Source organism: Triturus cristatus, chromosome 8 (assembly GCF_964204655.1).
Source record: "Triturus cristatus chromosome 8, aTriCri1.1, whole genome shotgun sequence".
Lineage (NCBI taxonomy): Eukaryota > Metazoa > Chordata > Amphibia > Caudata > Salamandridae > Triturus > Triturus cristatus.
Window position 1 is genome coordinate 697,687,279 of NC_140591.1, and position 18,362 is coordinate 697,705,640.

The 18,362-nt window shown below is 45.2% G+C and overlaps 1 protein-coding gene across 1 annotated transcript in view; it reads right to left on the bottom strand.

Moving 5' to 3' along the window:
• The window catches only part of SLC15A1 (solute carrier family 15 member 1), a 118,254-nt gene extending 102,138 nt beyond the window's left edge, over positions 1-16,116 (bottom strand). The window contains exon 1 of the mRNA XM_085622114.1: positions 15,690-16,116. The gene's annotated coding sequence lies outside the window, so the exon portion shown is untranslated. The remainder of the gene's footprint in view (positions 1-15,689) is intronic.
• Between the last annotated feature and the right edge of the window lie 2,246 nt (positions 16,117-18,362).

Genomic DNA, 18,362 nt, shown 5'->3' on the forward strand with positions numbered 1-18,362 from the left:
GCTGTAGCGAGGAGTGAGAGTGACATCAGATTGTGCCACGCTGTGATAGGTCAGTTGGTGTAACGCCGCACTGGGATTGATTGGTGGTCAGCGGGAATACTCTGTGGCTGACAACATCATTTCGCAGTATCAATTGAATAAATATTGCATTTTGTTACAGAAAGTTCTTAAAGTGTCAGAAATCATGCACTGCTTTAGGGTGTTACAGGATCTCTTCAGAGGTGATGAAGGTGTTGATACCCAAGTGGGTGAAGAGGCGCCACCTGAGGATACTCCCACTCACTATATTGTGACAAAGGTTGGGTTGCATAATATAATTTGGTTCCAAAATTGGCACAAAATCACTTCAAAGGAGGGGGAATTGTCATTTCTACGCTTTGGCACATTCAGGCTGGAGGTATTGAATCAACTTAGAGGGAGGATGTTTGTCCAGACCCACACAGTTTGAGGTGTTAGATGCTAGATATGTGCAGCGCATGCTAAACAAAGAGAAAAATATCAAGGGAGGATGAAGAAAACCATGAAGGCATATCGGGATGCACATTGGGATGCTAGGCTCAAGAGGTGGAGAGTGGATACCATTGAGGGAGAGAGGTTATACCCAGTATTGGTTGATGGAGAGTCACAGGACAAAGACAAGGGGAGAAGGGCAAATGGGAGTGACAGTAGTGATACTGAAGGCAGCCTATTAGCTGGGTTGTTAGCTCTGCATCCACCACCTTACAGCTTACAATTGGGGGAAGTGGGACAAAGTCCGGATGGCACAGATAATGTGGGAGGTGTATCAGCCCCAATGGCTCCTGATCCAGGGGTCGTGGGAATGATATCAGCAGGAGCAAGGGGGACAGAAGTGTCCGTCGTAGGATGTATAGAACTGAATGGTGACAATGTTACTTCAAGGTTTCCAGAAGCTCTTACAGTACTGGTTAGCATTAGACCCGTCATCCCTGTTTATGACTCATGCAGAACAGGACGCCTTAGCACGAGACAATCCATGCACGTGGAAGGGAGTCTTTTAGGAGGAACAGGGAGTGTGAATGGGGGTCTCCATCCGTTAGTGCCCATGGAATCCAGTACCCCTCTGGCAGCTACAGACGATCCTTCCAGAGTGCGGATCGGTTCCAGTACTATAAAGTCTATACCTATGGTAAGCGCCAGTTCGGTTTCACGAATATGGGAAACACCCATGAGAGGACCGAGTGGAACGTCTCAAGAAGCAAATACAACTCAGAGAACACCTGAGAATCAGCACGCCCTAGATGTCGCGGACTTAGAGTCATGGTTGAGGGACCATAACAGCAAACAGAGCCAGAATAGTAAGCCGAGAATACCATCAACGCTCCAATGAAGGTGAAGCTAGTGGAGGTGGTGAGAATGAAGGTAAAATTAGATGAGATCATCAGTGGGAGTCTACTTCTAGACAGAGTAGAGATCTATGAGTCAGATGAATTATTGTTTATGGCTAAGGATGTCATCCAGAGGGCAAGACAAGCACATGATAAGTTGTTGGACTTGGCTCAGAGGTGTGGGGTAGATTTATCTCGAACGAAGGCATTGCAGAGAAATCACAGGCTTACCTATAGTGACCAAGAATTAAAGGAAAAGAGATTGACTGGATTGAGGATACACATACGGGAACTGTAAATAAGAATGAGGGCTTGGAATATTCTGGCTAAGAGAGGTGGTCGAGGAAGAAGAGCGCAAGAAAGAAAACAGGAGAGACGCCTCCTCCAGGAGAGGGAACATAGGGAATAGAGGCAAACCTGTTACGGGAGGTGCTTAGTGGAGGGAATGTGCATGCCCCTTGGAGTCAGGGTGATCTTGCTGCGTTCACGAATGAATTCCCAAGATTAAGGGAGAAACCTGCTGATTGCTTTGTTAACTTCTGGAAAGTGTTGTGGATGGATTTGAACACCTGGTTTGAAATCGTAGTTCCTAGTGACCTATGGTCTGCTTGTAAGATAGCTGTTGAGTAGCCTAGTGCTGAGCCAGAAAGAGACTCATGGTCCTCCGCCCTTGGTCATGAAGAAGTATGATCAGGTGATCACATGGTTGCAGTCCAAAATAGCCCCACAGGACATCGATTGGGTCGAGATAGTTCGAATGACCCAGGAGCCTAAGGAGTTGGTACACGCCTATTATGAAAGACTGTTACAAGCCTTCAAGTAGTACAGTGAGTTAGATACCCTTGACCCTGGACTGAGGCCGGTGATCAGCCTCATGATCCAACAGCATCTGATCTACTGGCAAAGCAAATCTGTGGACGAAATCCTACGGTATGCCAGGTACCACAAAGAAAACAATAAATTGGAACTGCACCGCCTTTTTAAATTATGTGCAAAAATCCTTAATGTCCATAACATCCACTAGGATAAAATTGTATGAAAAGAGTTCATTATCCTGTCAGTTGTGTATATTTTCTTTATTTTCAATCCATATATAGAAAACCATCAGCCAACGTGTTTCGTCCTGTTTGAATAGGACTTCTTCAGAGCAAAATTGATTCCGTGTAACGCACGCAAACTCGGGATGTGAATACGTTGTAAATCAATTTATCGGTAAAAATTGTCAACCGGCTTCTCATCCAGTACCTCGTATTAGGTCCTCTTAAATCTTAAAGCCAGTGTAATTAAGATTGAGCCAATGGGCTGGTATGTAAGGATCCAAGAGTGGTCTGGTATGATAACCAAGGAACAGTAGCCAACGTTTGGGTTCAAATTAGAGCAGACACGCGTGGATGGGGATTGTCCACCCAATATGATATCCTTGAAATTGCAGTGCAAGGCAGCATCTGTCAGGTCTCCATGTATCCGAGTGAGAATGGCATGCCAGGTACTGCAGTGATGAGGTGGATTCCAAACATAGGAGGCTAAAGGAGAAATTGATGTTAGTCCAAATGTGTAATGTCCAGAAAGGAAAACAGGTGCAGGGGAGGATGGGAGCTGTAACTCGTGGTCAGGGGAACGCCCCAGGAGCTGTACAAGTACAGCAAGTTGAAGGGTCAACAGGTCAGGGAAGAGAGAGAGGCCTTCCTAAAGACCCAAAGACAGAGGTAGACGTCGCCACCCTGAAGAAATCCACTGCTCGTCATTTTTGTTACAAGATCAGGCATTGGAAATGTGAGCAGGGCGGTGAAACTCATACAGATGGCAGATGGTGTGAACTAGTGACAGACAGTGACCAGCCACAGATCATTTAATGCGGGAGAGACTCAGAACCAATTAGTGCCTTAGCCTCCGAGAATTCCACAGGGCAATCGGACATGCCACCAGATGCCCTTGATGGAGTATCTGGATGGATTTTGTTTGGAGCCGTCCTTATGACGGTGCCTGAGGGGGAGGAAGACTGTTAACTTGGCGCAGTCACAGAGGAAGACCAGAATAGACCCTACATAGAAGCAGACGTGAATGGTCATCCCACTACATACTTGATTGATACTGGTGCTACCCATTCTACTGTGAGATCTGCAGAAGTCCCAAACCTGCCTCTCTCAGGAAAATCGATCCAAGTTGTAGGAGTTGCTAATAAAAAGATGACGAACCCTTTGACAGAGAGGTGCGGGTAAAAATCGGAACCTTCCAGGATCACCATCAGTTCGTGGTGTGTGATTCCAGCCCAGTGTGTTTGTTAGGACGTGATTTGTTGTGCAAACTGAATTGTACCATCTATTGCACACCAAAGGGAATTGAGCTGCAGATCAATGATGAGGACATTGCTTTCAAATTGGCAAACCAGAACCTTTGCACTACCATGTTTCCTTACTGACAGTGGAAGACATGCCACCGGATCTCAGACACACCATCTCGCCAGTGGTGTGGGACTTCCCACACATAGCCCAAGAGTTACAACTGTGAGCAATCCAGCATACTAGTGGTTTTTAGGCAGTCGGAAGTGGAATTAGTTGGCACAATAATACATAAATTATTATTCTGTGGCATTCGGGATTTGTGATTTATGCCCCACAATTCAACTCTTTGCACACCCACTTGCGGTATTACATAAGGGGCTGCAAAAGCGTCTGCACAAGCATCAGCGGCCCCTTCTGTAATACCAAAGTAGCCCGGGGGCACGCAAAGCGGGCGCCAACGCCCGTTGTGCCCCTGGGGCACTTTCTGTAATACGGCCCCTGAAGTACAAACACAGCATGCCCTTTGAGACTGGAGATTGCACATTCAACACTTTTGCCGTGGATTGCCTTGTTCTAGGAAGCAATTGCCACTGTGAGAGATTATGCTCTTAGTATTTTCTGGTTTAGATCATTGATTAGTTGGTTCATAGTTCATCAGAGTGTTGTTGTGGCAGGTTCAATATTGGGGCGTTTGTTCCCTGACTTAATCAGAGTGACCTGAATTTACAAGCTTGATTTTAAATGCTGACTCATGCATCTGTTATCATCTTAAAATGCAGTCCAATGTCTGCCTAGATCCAAACACAAATGTGTTTATCTAAAGTTCGTATGTAATTGAAATTAGCCTTTCTGTTCTCACTTTCTACCCAGGGCCTAGGGAGTGGTCGGACAAATTTTCTTGTCCTCCCACTCCTCAAACACCCACACAGTATGCTTTCTGGGCAGAATGGGATGTCAGAGCCCCGTGAAAGACACTTGGTCACAAAAATGCTTTTAAAGCAGTTAATTCCTTACTCTGGCGTTCTTCCTGCTTCACATCTCAATGTTCATTCAACAGTTGCTTCCCCAGGAGGAGGATTTATCGATCACCCCACCAGTCCCCTTTCTAGAAATTCAGGTCGGGGTCACCATAGCTATGTAGAGGAGTTGGCCTAACGGCTAGGACGGTCGACCTCGAATCTGGGGAACTGGGTTCGAGTCTCAGCAATGACGTTGTACATCCTGTGATTCTGGGCAAATCACATAATCTCATTGTGCCTAACAAAAATGAATGTGTCCTCATGTAACGCAACTGGTGCTATGTAAAGTGCTCTGATATTCGATATCTTCGGGTCAAGTTTGCGCTATATAAAACTCTCTAAAATATATATATATATATATATAAAATCTTAAATCACATGACCAAGGCACCATGGGTCTAAGCAAAATGCTTAAAACAACTCCCATTTATTTCTTGGCCTTTTTTCTGCCTCCACTGTCATGTCAATATAAAAGCTGATTCCCTGGGGGACCAGTGTCTCTCCATACGCCTCCTGTGCTCCACACAACATGCCTAGCACACACAGCGGATAGCTACAATACTGTTGAGTGGTCACATGAACCCAGATCACATGAGGTGGTTCTTCCTTTAATTCACAATTCACAATAGACCGTTGCCATTGTGTCCCTTCAAAGGACTAAACCAGGTGAGAGCTAAAGCCTGTGTGTTCCCTGTATGACCTCTATTAGGATCTATCAGGACCTGGTAGGATTTAGGGCCAGACCCCTTACCCTGTATCCCTCGGGTAACCCACACAAGTGTCCTAGATGCTAATCTCATGAGACTTGGTACTACTTCCCCACATCCACATCCCCTGTTTAGGTACAACCAGGATGTATTTACACAACAACAAGCAGATGGGTACAATGCCCTCTTCCCTAAACTAACTATACTCCATCATAACGAAACACATGAAGTTGAAAATACAGGCCCATGCTGTACTACAAAAGGGACCTACAGGTGGATGGTTTTAACTTCCTAAACTGTCTTGCAGTACTAAGCATTCAGCACACCACAACCATTAGCATAAACTGCAATTTCCAAAGAACAGAAGTCAACTTAGACAGATACTTAATAACCCAACACATGCATTACCAATAAGATGTATATGACACACGTCAATATGCACGATTCACCAGCCAAACTATTACCCAATCTGATGAACCTCACTGTCAGAGTAAAAACAAGTCACAATTATTGATAGAAGTACATAGAATAATACGAACTTGATAAATGCCAAATAACACCCCTGATTAATTAACTGAATATCATATTGTAACATTGCAATTGGACAGATGCCAGGCAGGCAATGTTTCGACTTCCAATAACTTTAGGACATAATATATCCGTGAACAACACAGACTCATTTCTATCTCCATTGTCCTTGGAGATAGTCCTACTTCTCTTTCTGAATTAACCAGGAGGCATCTGGAAGCCTTTCTTCAAAGTCTCCAGACTTAGTCAAAAGAACCATCAGCTTACAACCCTCCTTCAAGATGTCAAAATATACATAGCCAGCGCCTCCACCCCGGCTCCCAGCTCTGAACTCCAAGACTTTGGCGAGGCTCTTTTCATGAGCAGGCTGCGCTGCTATGACCTCAGACACTGCACCCCCTTCTTCCAGTGCTGACGGACTCCCTCTGGAGAGAACATTTCCCATTTAGCTGGTGCTGTGCATTGTCACGGGACCTCTATCGATTGCCTTGACCACAGCAGTGGCGGCTCCACCGCTAAGGCAGAGGAGCGTCGCCCCACTTCTTTGCAGCAGTGAAAGAAAGGAAAAACAAATGACAATAACTTGATGTTATTATCATTTTATTTGTTCCTGCTGTGGCAGCATGGGGGCAGGGCTGCTCTGCTCACAGGCAGGGGAGGAGTGGTGAGCACACTGAGGTGTGCATGTGGCTTTGGCTGTCTCGGGCCGGCCAAACAGTCATGCGCACTTAGCATGCTCTCCAACCAGGCTGCATTCAGCCTGGGAGGAGAATATGATCCGGCCCCCAGTCCCAGTCTGAGTGCCAAACTATGGCACTCAGACCAATCACACAGCTTCATTGCAGCGTTGTGATTGGCTCAGGGGAGCCTGGCTGCTTCCTGTTCGGCAGAGGAGAGACGACGTGGGACAGAGCAGCGAGGAGGTAAGTGTTTTTTTCCTTTTTTTATACCCCTGCCCCGGCAACCCCAGATCCGTGCCGGCAGTCACTGGACCACAGTGCTAGCAGGAGCCATGCCATCTCCTTTGAACACTCTGTGCTGAGTACCATAAATTATGGAGGACGCCTTTAACCAGCACTCTTAGAGACCATGCTCTATCCTCCTCAAACGTAGTCATGGTGCATGCACTCACCACGGTTCTTACTTGACAGGCTGCTCAGACCCCTCCAGCGATGCAGGCAGAACTGCTGCCTCTCAACAGAGCACTGACCGGGCTTGTGAGTGGCGTATGAACCCGGCACACATGATCCTTGAATTCAAATAGAGCGATATGCAACCGTCACAGAGCACTAACACCAACCAGACCTCAGGACCCTGTACTAGCCTGTACCATAGTCCCTTTAATTGAAGCCTAGACAAATTGTATGTATGATGTACAGTGCAACATCCATGCAATGTGTGGAATGTTTGGAGCAGGCGTCTCCAAAGAGGAGCTCGTGATAGCTTACCAGCTACCCATTAGTAGCCCTGTGTGCAGCCCAGGCTTTTGCTTGACTGAATGAATGTATGTCTACTAAAACTGAAAAGTGTGTACTTCGGATGGAAATGTATGTATTTCAGAACTCATTAACTGATATTTGGGGAGACTTGTCACGTATATTAACCTGGCACCAGGTACTTTGCAACTTTGCAGCTATGGCTGTTATGTATAACCCATGTAGAGGCATTCAACATGGGCAAAGCATGTTTTACATTACTGCTGGGAACCCTGTCTGATGCATTCCCACTGCTGGTAATCTTGCGCATGAGGGCCACTAATGTAAACTTGTCTGATGTGATCGGTATTAAAACGCTAATACCATTAGTAGCTTGGGATGATTTTCATTGAACATAAGTAGCTCTTATTACACAAAAGGTTGGAGACCCCATGGTTTGGAAAAATTAAAGCGTTTCTACTTGTTAATGACCGCTTCAAGGTACATTATTTTTTTACACAAAGCCTGGTTGGGCTATCTTTGCCGATCAGGCTTTACATTTAAAACTAGAGGTGCTTGCCCCGAATAGCTCAAGTTATACCCAAGTAATGCCCCTTGGCACAAAGTGGCATAAAGCACTATGAGCACTGGGAAAAAAGAGGGCATCTTGCCAGTGGAAAATAAATTTTGCGAAGGAAAGCAAATACCCTTGCAAGAGTTGTGCCACATTGCGTTACTTTGCCTCTGAACAAACCCTTCGTAAATCTGGCCCTCAGTGTCTTCTCTTTAAGCGGCGCTGCGCAGAGTCAAAACCTTGCAATCAGGCCACACCTCAATGCAGGGGTCTCCGCAGACATTTTTGTTTTGGGGGGGGCAGGGCATATTAAAATAATTCAAGAACCCACTGCTATTATTATTCTAGCAGGATAGTCTTGACATTTTTTTAAAGGGCAAGTGAAAATCCAAGATCCTGGAGGGGAGAGGGGCGGCAAGCACCACCCCTCTTACCCCCCCCCCCCCCTGCAGATGCCCATGCCTCAATGGAAACACAAGGAGATGATGGACGGAGTGCTGAAACTTTTCAGACACTCACCCCCAGTCACAGATCCAGGTTGATTCCATCATCATTCTTTAGCCCACTTCGCCACCTCATTGCCGACCCAGCTATATGCGTCAATAGAGACACTTCGGTAGCCTTAGAGAAAAGTCCTGTAACCGAGAGCACAACACACCCAGCCTTTGAATACTCCAGCAAGAGCCTCACTTCAGCGAGGCAATTTTTCCAAAGACATGATCAGCACATTTCATACTGTGTTTAATGTGTTGCAGCTCTGCCTTGTCCTTAGCTGGGCTGCACCAGGCCACTTTGTGCTTTGCTTCTAAAGCAAACTCTGTGTGTAAAGACTCCTTTCAGAAATATTTGCTCAGAGACAGTCTATTACTTTTTAGGGAGTGGAGTTGCAAGCTGTCACTGTTGTGAAATCGTGTATGGGTTTATGCTCTGTATTTGGAAATGCCACCAGTCAAACTAATACATTTAGCAAGCTACAGGTAAATAAAAAAATGTGACTGTTCCTAAAGGTTCCAACCACACTGGCACTTGCTTAAGTGATGATGAATGAGTCTGCTATTTTTAATTTATGAACTAAACATTATTCTGCTAGGCCTTTGCTCTGATTTGATCAAACCAATCATCTATTTCTATTTCTATTTATTGGATTTATAGAGCGCATGGCTGCCCAAGGGCTTCACAGCGCTATAAAGAGCTCTGACAGTGAACAAGCTGAGCCAATGCCTAATTATTGTGGGAAAAGCCAGGTTTTCAAATTCTTCCTGAAAGCTAGTTTGTGTGGGGCAACACGAATTTCCAGTGGGAGGGCATTCCACAACTTAGGTACCAGATGGGTGAAAGATCTACCTGCCCATCTGGCTCTTTTAACTCTGGTAGTTTTGAGAAACTGTTGCTGGCAGGATCTGAGATGTCTAGAAGGAATGTACCTGGATATCAGGTTACTCAGTTTTTCCGGCCCAGAATTGTTAATAGCTTTATGAGCAATGCAAAGAGTTTTAAACGTAACTCTAGCCTCAGTGGGTAGCCAGTGGAGCTGTTTAAGTGCTTCCCTAGCAGAGATGCGGTTGGGGATATTTAACAAGAGTCTAGGGGCCGCATTCTGTACCACTTGCAGCCTCCTAGGTGAACCCAGATAGAGGGAGTTTCCATAGTCCAAACGTGAGATGAGGAGGGATTGTATCACCATTGTCCTCAGCTGCTCAGGGATTACATTAATGATTTTCCGTACCATCTTGAGCAGGGAAAAACATATCCCTGAAAGTTTCCTGGATTGACAGTCCAGTGTTAGGGAATCCTCCAGCCAAATACCAAGGTTTTTATTGCGGATTTGGCGACAGGAGGATCTCCCATACATTTGGGCCAATGTATCAGAGGTGAGTGGATACCTGGATCTCCGAGCAACATGAGCTCTGTTTTTCCCCCTTTCAGCTTAAGACAGCTGTTGGACATCCAACTCACCACTCTCTCCAGACAGATGGGTAGTTGATTGTTACTAGATTCAGAGCCGCCATTAGAAAAAGACACCACTAATTGGGTGTCATCGGCGTATGACACCACTGATATTCCAAATTCCTGTACCAGCTCAGCCAACTGATGGACATAAACATTGAACAAAGTCGGACTGAGGGACGAACCCTGCGGGACGCCACATGTGGTAGGGAGGTGCTCTGAAGCGCAGTCCCCTTCCATCACCTGAAAGATCTATTATCCAGGAAGGAGGCAAGCCACTCCAAGGCTTTTCCCTGAATTCCCACTTCTGCCAATCTCACTTTTAAAATAGCATGATCCACAGTGTCAAAAGCGGCGCTGAGAGCTAACAAGAGGATGGCGGCAGACCGACCCGCATCAAGTGTGGATTTTAGCTCTTCAGTAACTGTCAGTAAAGCTGAATCAGACTGTATGTGGCTCGGAAGCCCATCTGGGTAGGATGGAAGATATTATTGGACTCCAGGAAGTTAGACAAAGAATGGTTAACATGCTTGTTCAAGAGTTTACCCAGATATGGTAAGAGGGAGATTGGACAGAGATTATTCAAAATTGTTGGATTGAGATTGACTTTCTTTTGGAGTGGCTTGATGATAGCATGTTTCCAGGCTTTTGGAACTAACGTCGAATCCAGGGAGAGATTGAGAAGTTCAGTCACCGAGGGTGAAAGAAGTGAAAGAATATCCAGTGCGTCCAGTAGCAGACGAAGGGGCACTGGGTCCAATGGAGAACCCGATTTAATTGTCCTAATCAGCTGTCGGACCTTCTCTTCCTCTAATCTGGGAAAACAGGCCAGGGAAGATGACGGGGGAGATTTAGCCGTTATAACAGTGATAGGTTCCCTGTTTTTAGAGAATTGATCATATAGTTTAGTCACCTTCTTAGAAAAATAGACTGCGATGTCATTGCATCTTTTAATAGAAGTAAGGGGGGCATTTGTGTTTTCGTGTGGGTTGGACAAGGTTTTTACTACCTTAAACAATTCCTTAGGAGAGTTTGCTACCCGGTCTATTTTTTCTCCATAGAAATTGTAATTCAAAATCTAGAATTTCAGTAGCACTAGTTTATTTATGATTCTGCACCCACTGCTCCTACTCATCTACTCCATAAATTACTCCCTTCTGCGATTTCTGAAATTTTTAGATCCAATCAATGAGTCAAGTCAAATTTTATTGTGTTAGTTAATTAAAACCATAACAATGTTTACAAAAAAGTAAAACACATTATATCTACTGACAGCTTCTAAAATTAATCTAAAAGGGTATATTTCCCATCGAGCCATCTTTTCATTGATAATTTCTGTGCATCCTTACACTATATATTAAAAGGTGCAGGTTCAAGTACATTATAGAAGAAACATTTCCATTCCAGTGGATTGGGACGTGGGGGAAAGTAACAGTTCAAAGCAATTATGAATGCAAAATAAATACCAACAATAAAACATCTCTTTACATTTAAGGTAGAGAACCATTTATTATGTTTGTTTGTTCAAGCATTTGACAGCATCCAACTAAGCAGGACGGGGGTTGGACATAAGATCCAATCAACTAATTTCATTTTTTTTAGCAAAAATAAAATGTTGAAAGTGTTGGGGCACAAATATATTTTTTGTGGGGGTGGGGGAGTAGAGGGGATGCATTCTTCAGGAAGAAAATGGTGGGGGGTGGGGGGGGACGAAATCCAGGTCCTGAGATTAGAAAGTAAATGTCCAAGCCTCTGGTCCAGACTGCAGAGAGTCAATGCCAGCTACTGAATATGGGGGTCGATCACGACACTTACCTGGAAGCCACTGAGCTTCCCGGATTTTTTTTTCTAATCAGCTTGTGACTTGTGGTGCCACAGGTAGTGCACATTGGCACAAGCGAGACCACTTGTGTCTGCAAGGCAAGGAAACTCCGTACACCCAGGTGCAGAATCACTAGAATGGTTTTAAAAGGCGCAAGATTTCAGAACTTTTGGTTCTACTGAGAAACTCTGGTGATAATTTGTGAGTGAGTGAATAGGTGAATGAATGAGTGAGCGTGGGAATGACTGGGTTTATGAGTGAATATATGAGGGATGAGTGGGTGATTGAATGAGTTGAGAATGAGTAAGGAATTGGGCAAATGAGTGGAAGAATTAGTGTGTGAGTGATAAAGTGAATGGATGAGTAAGTTAGTAAGTGGGAGAATGAGTGAGTGAGTGAGTGAGTGACAATGCCCAGATGTACAGCTTGCTCATGCTAGTGTGTTCAACACACTAACAGCAAGACAAGTAACGTTGGCTCCTAAGCAAGGTAGTGCAGGAAGGAGCCCACCTTTGTGGGGAGGCCTAGGGGTTCGTGTCCTAGGCCCCTCGAGACCCTATGACCCGTCTTACAAAGTTACATTAGCAGTCAGTAAGGCAGTTGCACGAAGGCGGGCTAGACTCTCAAGGGCGCCTAAGCAGATTTACCGGAGGGCCCTGTTCTTTTGTCACTGGTGCTTGCACAATGTCACCTAAGAAGCCAAGGACTCTAAGGGTGAACTTTTTTCAAGGCCATAAGATTGCTGGTGAGGACGATGTACAAGTGAATCCAAGAGAGTCCCTGAGGACGCAGATATTCACAGCGCTCCCAGCTGCGTCACACTGCAGCCCAGGCACTACCTTCGGCAAGGGACTGCTTCAAGCCACTGACCTGAACGCACCTGATTAGCCAGTGTGCTCACACCCATCACTTGGGAGGCAACGGCGAGACTTAAACCCCTTCATGAGGTTAAAGTCGAAAGCTTCTAATTGTGTTTTTATCTAGGGTTACAACACAGTCCACATAATGGGAATGAAATCTTAGCCTCATCTGTGGTTCATTTCTATTCAAGGATTTAGGGATTTGGGGCCATGTCCAGGACAATGTTAAATCTTCGCAAATTCCTGCCAACTTTCAACACTTGGCACACTTTAGTTACTTGGCTGTCGTTCCTCATCTGATCAAGGGATGGAGCTACCAATGGGGCAGCAGGTGCAGTGGCACCGAGGCCCAGGAGCCTAGAGGGCAATAACAGTATACATTCCACAGTCTGGCTGCCCTGTGTCCATTAATAGATGGGATGGGGAACCTCTTTCTACTCTGAGTCACCACGTAGATGCAAAAACATTTGTATTCGGACTCATAGAACCTCCATCGTGCACACACACCACCCACTGTGAAAATATGGACAGTTTTGCCAAAGGAGAATAGCTAGTACTGCCAAAGTTGAGCACTCAGTCTGTGAACTGTACCCATCAGACTGTGCTTAATTTGTGCAGGCGCTGAGAGCCTGCGCTCATTTCTCGCGACCAGGGCTCATTTTTTATCATCAGACTTTGACTAGGGTGGGGAACCATTCTGCTTTATGCAGGTTTGTCGTCCATTTGGCAGGGCTGTCAGATTACACACATCTATCTGGTGTGGGGACCAACTAGCCCACTGTTTGCTGGTCACTGCGAGCTGTCCGGTAGGACACCCCTCACAGCCTAGCAGGATGTCCATCCCTGGCTATTTCTGCCCTGTAAGAGGTGGGAGAGAGGTGCCTGTCTGTGGCTCGGAGTGAGGCACTGCAGCACAGGAGGGTCCGGCACAATGCAGCGTAAGGGACATGTTCACTTTTGGAGATGCTATGTGGGAACGTAGGCACCTACAAATAAAAAACCCTGGATATGTGCATGAAAAGTATGCCGGGAGCCTGTCCTGGGAAAATACTCTTGGTGGTTATTTCTTCCATTAAGCCTCTTTTGAAATGCACACATGTTGTCAAATCAGGGTACAAAGGCACAGGTTTGCCCAAGATCAAACAGTTGGTCAGGTTGGAGACCCGAGATTGTAATGCAGTACTGCTAGTTATATAGGCTAGACCACAGACCAAGAAAGTAGAGGTTGCATGATGGAACCATGTCTGTGAATATATTGCATGCCTTAACAAAGTGGTCTTTACTACGACCGCGTCTTTACCATGCATGCCTTTACAATAAATTAATAATGTTTGGGGGAAAGGCATGATTCTTAAAGGCATATGTGTGGTAAAGCTCACACCCCATCCCCTTGCACTGAGCCCTCAATTCCAGTCCCCAGTCCTGCAAGCAACCCCTGCCCCAGCCTTAAAGACTGCCCGACCCCCCCGCCCTGATCCCTAAAACCTGGCCACCAGCCCTAAAAACGACCCCGATCTCAGGCTGAAAACATGCCAGCTGCCCACCCTGAGCACTAAAACCAACACCCAGCCCTAGAAAACGACCCCGACCCAAGCCCTAAAAATACCCCAGCCCCCCGCCCTGAGCCCTAAAACCCAGCCCTACTTACCAAGCCGCGTCCTCATCCTTCCTGTCCCTGTTCCCCGCCCATCCACTCTCAATCTAGATCGCTGACTGCCTTTATCATGCATATGCGTGGTAAAACCATATGAGTGGTAAAGGCAAGTGTGGTTAAGCTTGTGCCGTAACAGAACGCGTGGTTCTGCCCGCATTGTAAATGCAGTTTCCCAAAGGTAGATACTCTTTCCCCACCCACCCTCATGGTACTATCTAGACAAGCTTTTTTTCTGTACCATAAACGTACTAACAGCTGTTAGATTGATTCTGAACATCCCCAATCTTGGAAAAAACAGAGAGTTGCAGAAGGACAAGCACAAAAGGTGAGTGACCAAGATCACGCAATTGGGTCCAATGGTTTCCAACTAGGCAGTAGGCTAGAACCAGGGTGCCGATGATTCTGATGGAAAAGCCAAGGGACTACCCATCACAGGAAAATGTCCAATATTGTGGGCCACGTCCAGATGTGTCACCCAGAGCTTATATTAGCGTATTTAGATAAATCGGTAAAGCCACGATTAGATATTAAGTTTATTGGTGATGTCTGCCCACCCCAGTGAATTTCTCTTCTTCTTAGCAGTCCTGACAAGCAATTTGTTTTATAGCACTCGCTACCTGTATTGGGCATATTTCAAAGCTCTCCCAATATTTTCTGATAATGGAAAAAATACAGGAGTAGATGGTGAAGTCTTTTCTTTAGGTCCTTGGACCGAAGTTGGATACTGGGCAGCATCTGTGGTGGGTTCAGTTGTTTACCATTTGTTTCAGGTGTGACTATTTCATTCCACTGGGATGACAGAGTTATTCATTTTGTGAACTCTTTCCCCCAAAGGCCCCAATAGCAAGCAGCTACGGATGACTCCAGGAGGTGGTAAAGGGGTTGAAACTCCAGTACAGCGTGACAAAGTCATCAGACTCTGCAAGCAACATCAATCAAAGGGATATCTTTTAAATGGGTCTGATTTATAAAAGGAGGTTATGGAATTAAAAGCCAAAGTGAGCTAAGTGACTCATCCCCCCCCAAAAGAAAAGTCTTCTGATTCCTCCAGATATGGAAGGTGTCTCCATGCGCGCACACCGTCCCGTGAAGCGATAATCGATATTATGCAGCCTTTCAATTTGCCAGCACCGGCATTAAACATCCCCAGCTGTGGATTCCCAAGAAAAACTTTGAGCCCCTGCACTTATTATTTATTTTTGTATTTTATTTATTTATTCATTCATTCATTTAAGTATGTATGCATGTATGTAAGTATGCATGCATGTATGTATGCATGCATGTATGTATGTATTAATTAATTAATTAATTAATTAATTAATTAATGCATGTATTTACAAATTAAGCATTGCCCAGTACATAACATGAAATGCAGACAACAGCTAAGCCTGCCATTTCTACATGGCGAATGGATGTGGAAATTGCTACCCAACAAACTACAAGAAAGTAAGGTAACTTCACCCTGCAAGAGGTAAGGTCCCAACAGATCATTTCTGCACACAAGAAGTGAGGAAAGTGCAACAGTGAATCAACACGTACCCATGGTGGCGGTGCTGAGAGAGCCTTTCCCCGGACTCCTGACTGGGAAGTACGCTTCGCCGACTGGCCGGCTCCCGGTGGGTGGTTTTCTTTAAGGTTTCTGTCAGCTGGCCTCCATCCAAGGACCATTCAGATGTCTGCCCGGGAAGGAGTGCGCAGTCCGTTTTCTGCCCTCTTCTCCTGCCTGCCTCCTGGTGAAGGATCACCCGCCGGGCTCCTCCCTCGCCTGCCTCCTCTGAGACTCCGGGGCAGGGTCCAGAGGGGAAGGCTCGGGCATCAGTCAGGGCAAGAGATGGAGGGGAGGGAGTGGCACTGATAAACACAGCATGAAATCTGTGTGCTGCAGCAAGATTCCATAGATATGCTGCTCATTGGGGCCGCGTGGAGGCCATCACGAGACGCCCGTGCCCTCCAAGGGGTAGTGGTGGAGAGATGGCTGACCATTGGCTAATATGCGCGATGGTTGAAATGGCCCCGCTCCTACCCATTCATTTCAGGGTACCTGAAGCTGTCAAGTTTGCTTGTTTTAACAATGTAAAGAAAGGCAACACACCAGTTTTATTTTGTTTGTTTGTTTGTTTTGTGAGATGCTCGTCCTGCCCAAGAGAACACGTTTCGGAAAATCTGCCTCCATCAGAAGTGTTCTTGCTCGCTTTTGGTGGGGTGTTTGGGAGCATTTATTTATTTATTTATTTATTTATTTATTTATGCATTTTTATAAAGCGCGGACTTTACCCGAAGGTGTCAGAGCGCTGTACAATAGAACCAGTTACTTTACATGAGAGAAATGTCACAAAATAGAACGTACAAAAATAGCAGGACACAGAATCAAACACGTCAAGCATGCAATTGATCGAAGAGCAATTTCACTCTTATTTCTTTTATTTCGAAATGTTTATTGGGCTGCTGTTTGGAAATGACGACCATATCAGTTTGACTCCCATTTTGTTGATTCAGCAACTGTGTGCTATAAAGAATGACGCAGGTCGGGTGACTTAAACTGCAGTGCAGGGCAGTTATCCATTAGCACTGGAGAACGTTGAACTGATACCTGGCCCTTTCGCATCAGTGATGCACCAACACCTGCACACTGGCAAATGCAAATGTCATTTTTGCACTGGTCGTTGGTGTGTATGTCAATGCAGAACTAGTTGAAAAGTGAGAACCCCAATCAATGCAATTTACATATTATGACTCTACTCAAAGAGACGCGAGGACACGCTAATTCTTGGGAGAATCATTGGAGATTCCTAGTGCGATAAAAATAAAATGCATCATGTTTTTTGACACATTTCCCAGTTCGGTTATATGACGAGGACAACAATGAATTTTTAAAGCCTTCCCAAACTGCTTTTTTATGGAAAAACGGTATCCTTGAATTTGAGTTTTCTCAAACAGCCAAGAAATTGTGAACATTGATAGAAATCACTATAAAAATCATACGTCAGCTTTACAGTGAATTGACAAGAAGAAACATGGATAAAGGCAAACCACCAAACAACCAGCAGCACAGTCGAAGCCCAAACAAAGGGAAAGCAAACCACCAAGCCACAACCAGCACAGCTGAAACCCCAGTCAGAGGGAACACAGACTGCCAGCCAATAACCAGCACACCCAAAAACCAGAAAAGTGGAAAGCGAAACACCGAACAAAAACCACTACAAACGAAACCTAGACTCAGGGAAAGTGAATCGGCAAACAATAAACCGGGCAACCTATCCCAAGACAAACGGAAGGAAAACGACCAAGCACCAACCAGCACAACCTAAACCCAGGTAAAGGGAAAGTGAAACAAAGGGGCAATAAACACAAAGCAATAAACAGCAAACCACACCCGCCTAGATGATACAGCCAGACAGAAGGTGCATGATAGTCAGGACTTGTTTAATCTGTTTTCACTTCACAGGTGCATGTTAGATTAATCTGTCCAATTAGTATGTTCCATCCGGGTCAAGTATTGCAGCTGGTGTCAAGGTCACTGCCACAATTAGCAAATATGGAACCCAAACTTTGAATCCAAGCCAAAGTTTAGAGAGCGATGTATTAGAGATGGGGACCTATATGCTACATTACACGTTTGATTTGGCATAGTATCGAGGCTTTTGAACTTAAATTGTGCAGAGCAAATGTCTGTACATGTAACAAGGTTTTTCCAGTTCAAAACTCCCATGAGCAAATGCAGAATGGTTCTTCAGTGCTCATCTGTGTTGACTGGAAACACATGATAAAAGTGTTTGGTAGTAATTTGTGACCGGGCGCTGCATCCCCAGTTCATTCACGTTTTACGTCGATTTCTATGCTGTCCTGTCCATAGTCATATTATACACGTCATACAACTTGTTTAGAAATGTACACATGAAATTCATTAGTTACAGGCAACTACTCAAAAACTCATCTCAAACACTCACCATCCTGCTATAAGAAATTTATTGGAAAAATAAGGCTGCATTAAATATCATTCACATGCTTTCTTTGATTAATGAGACCACTGACATATTGTAGTGCCTAGTTTAGAGGCTCCTCCTCCAAATAAAGTGCTAGACTAGAGTAATATACAACTGAACAACAGAACACCTTTCACTTTGTTGAAGAGCTCTGAAGTGACCATACCCGTTTGCTTTGAAATAAAAAATGTTGAGAACAACTACCTAGCGTGTAAATTGGGGGAT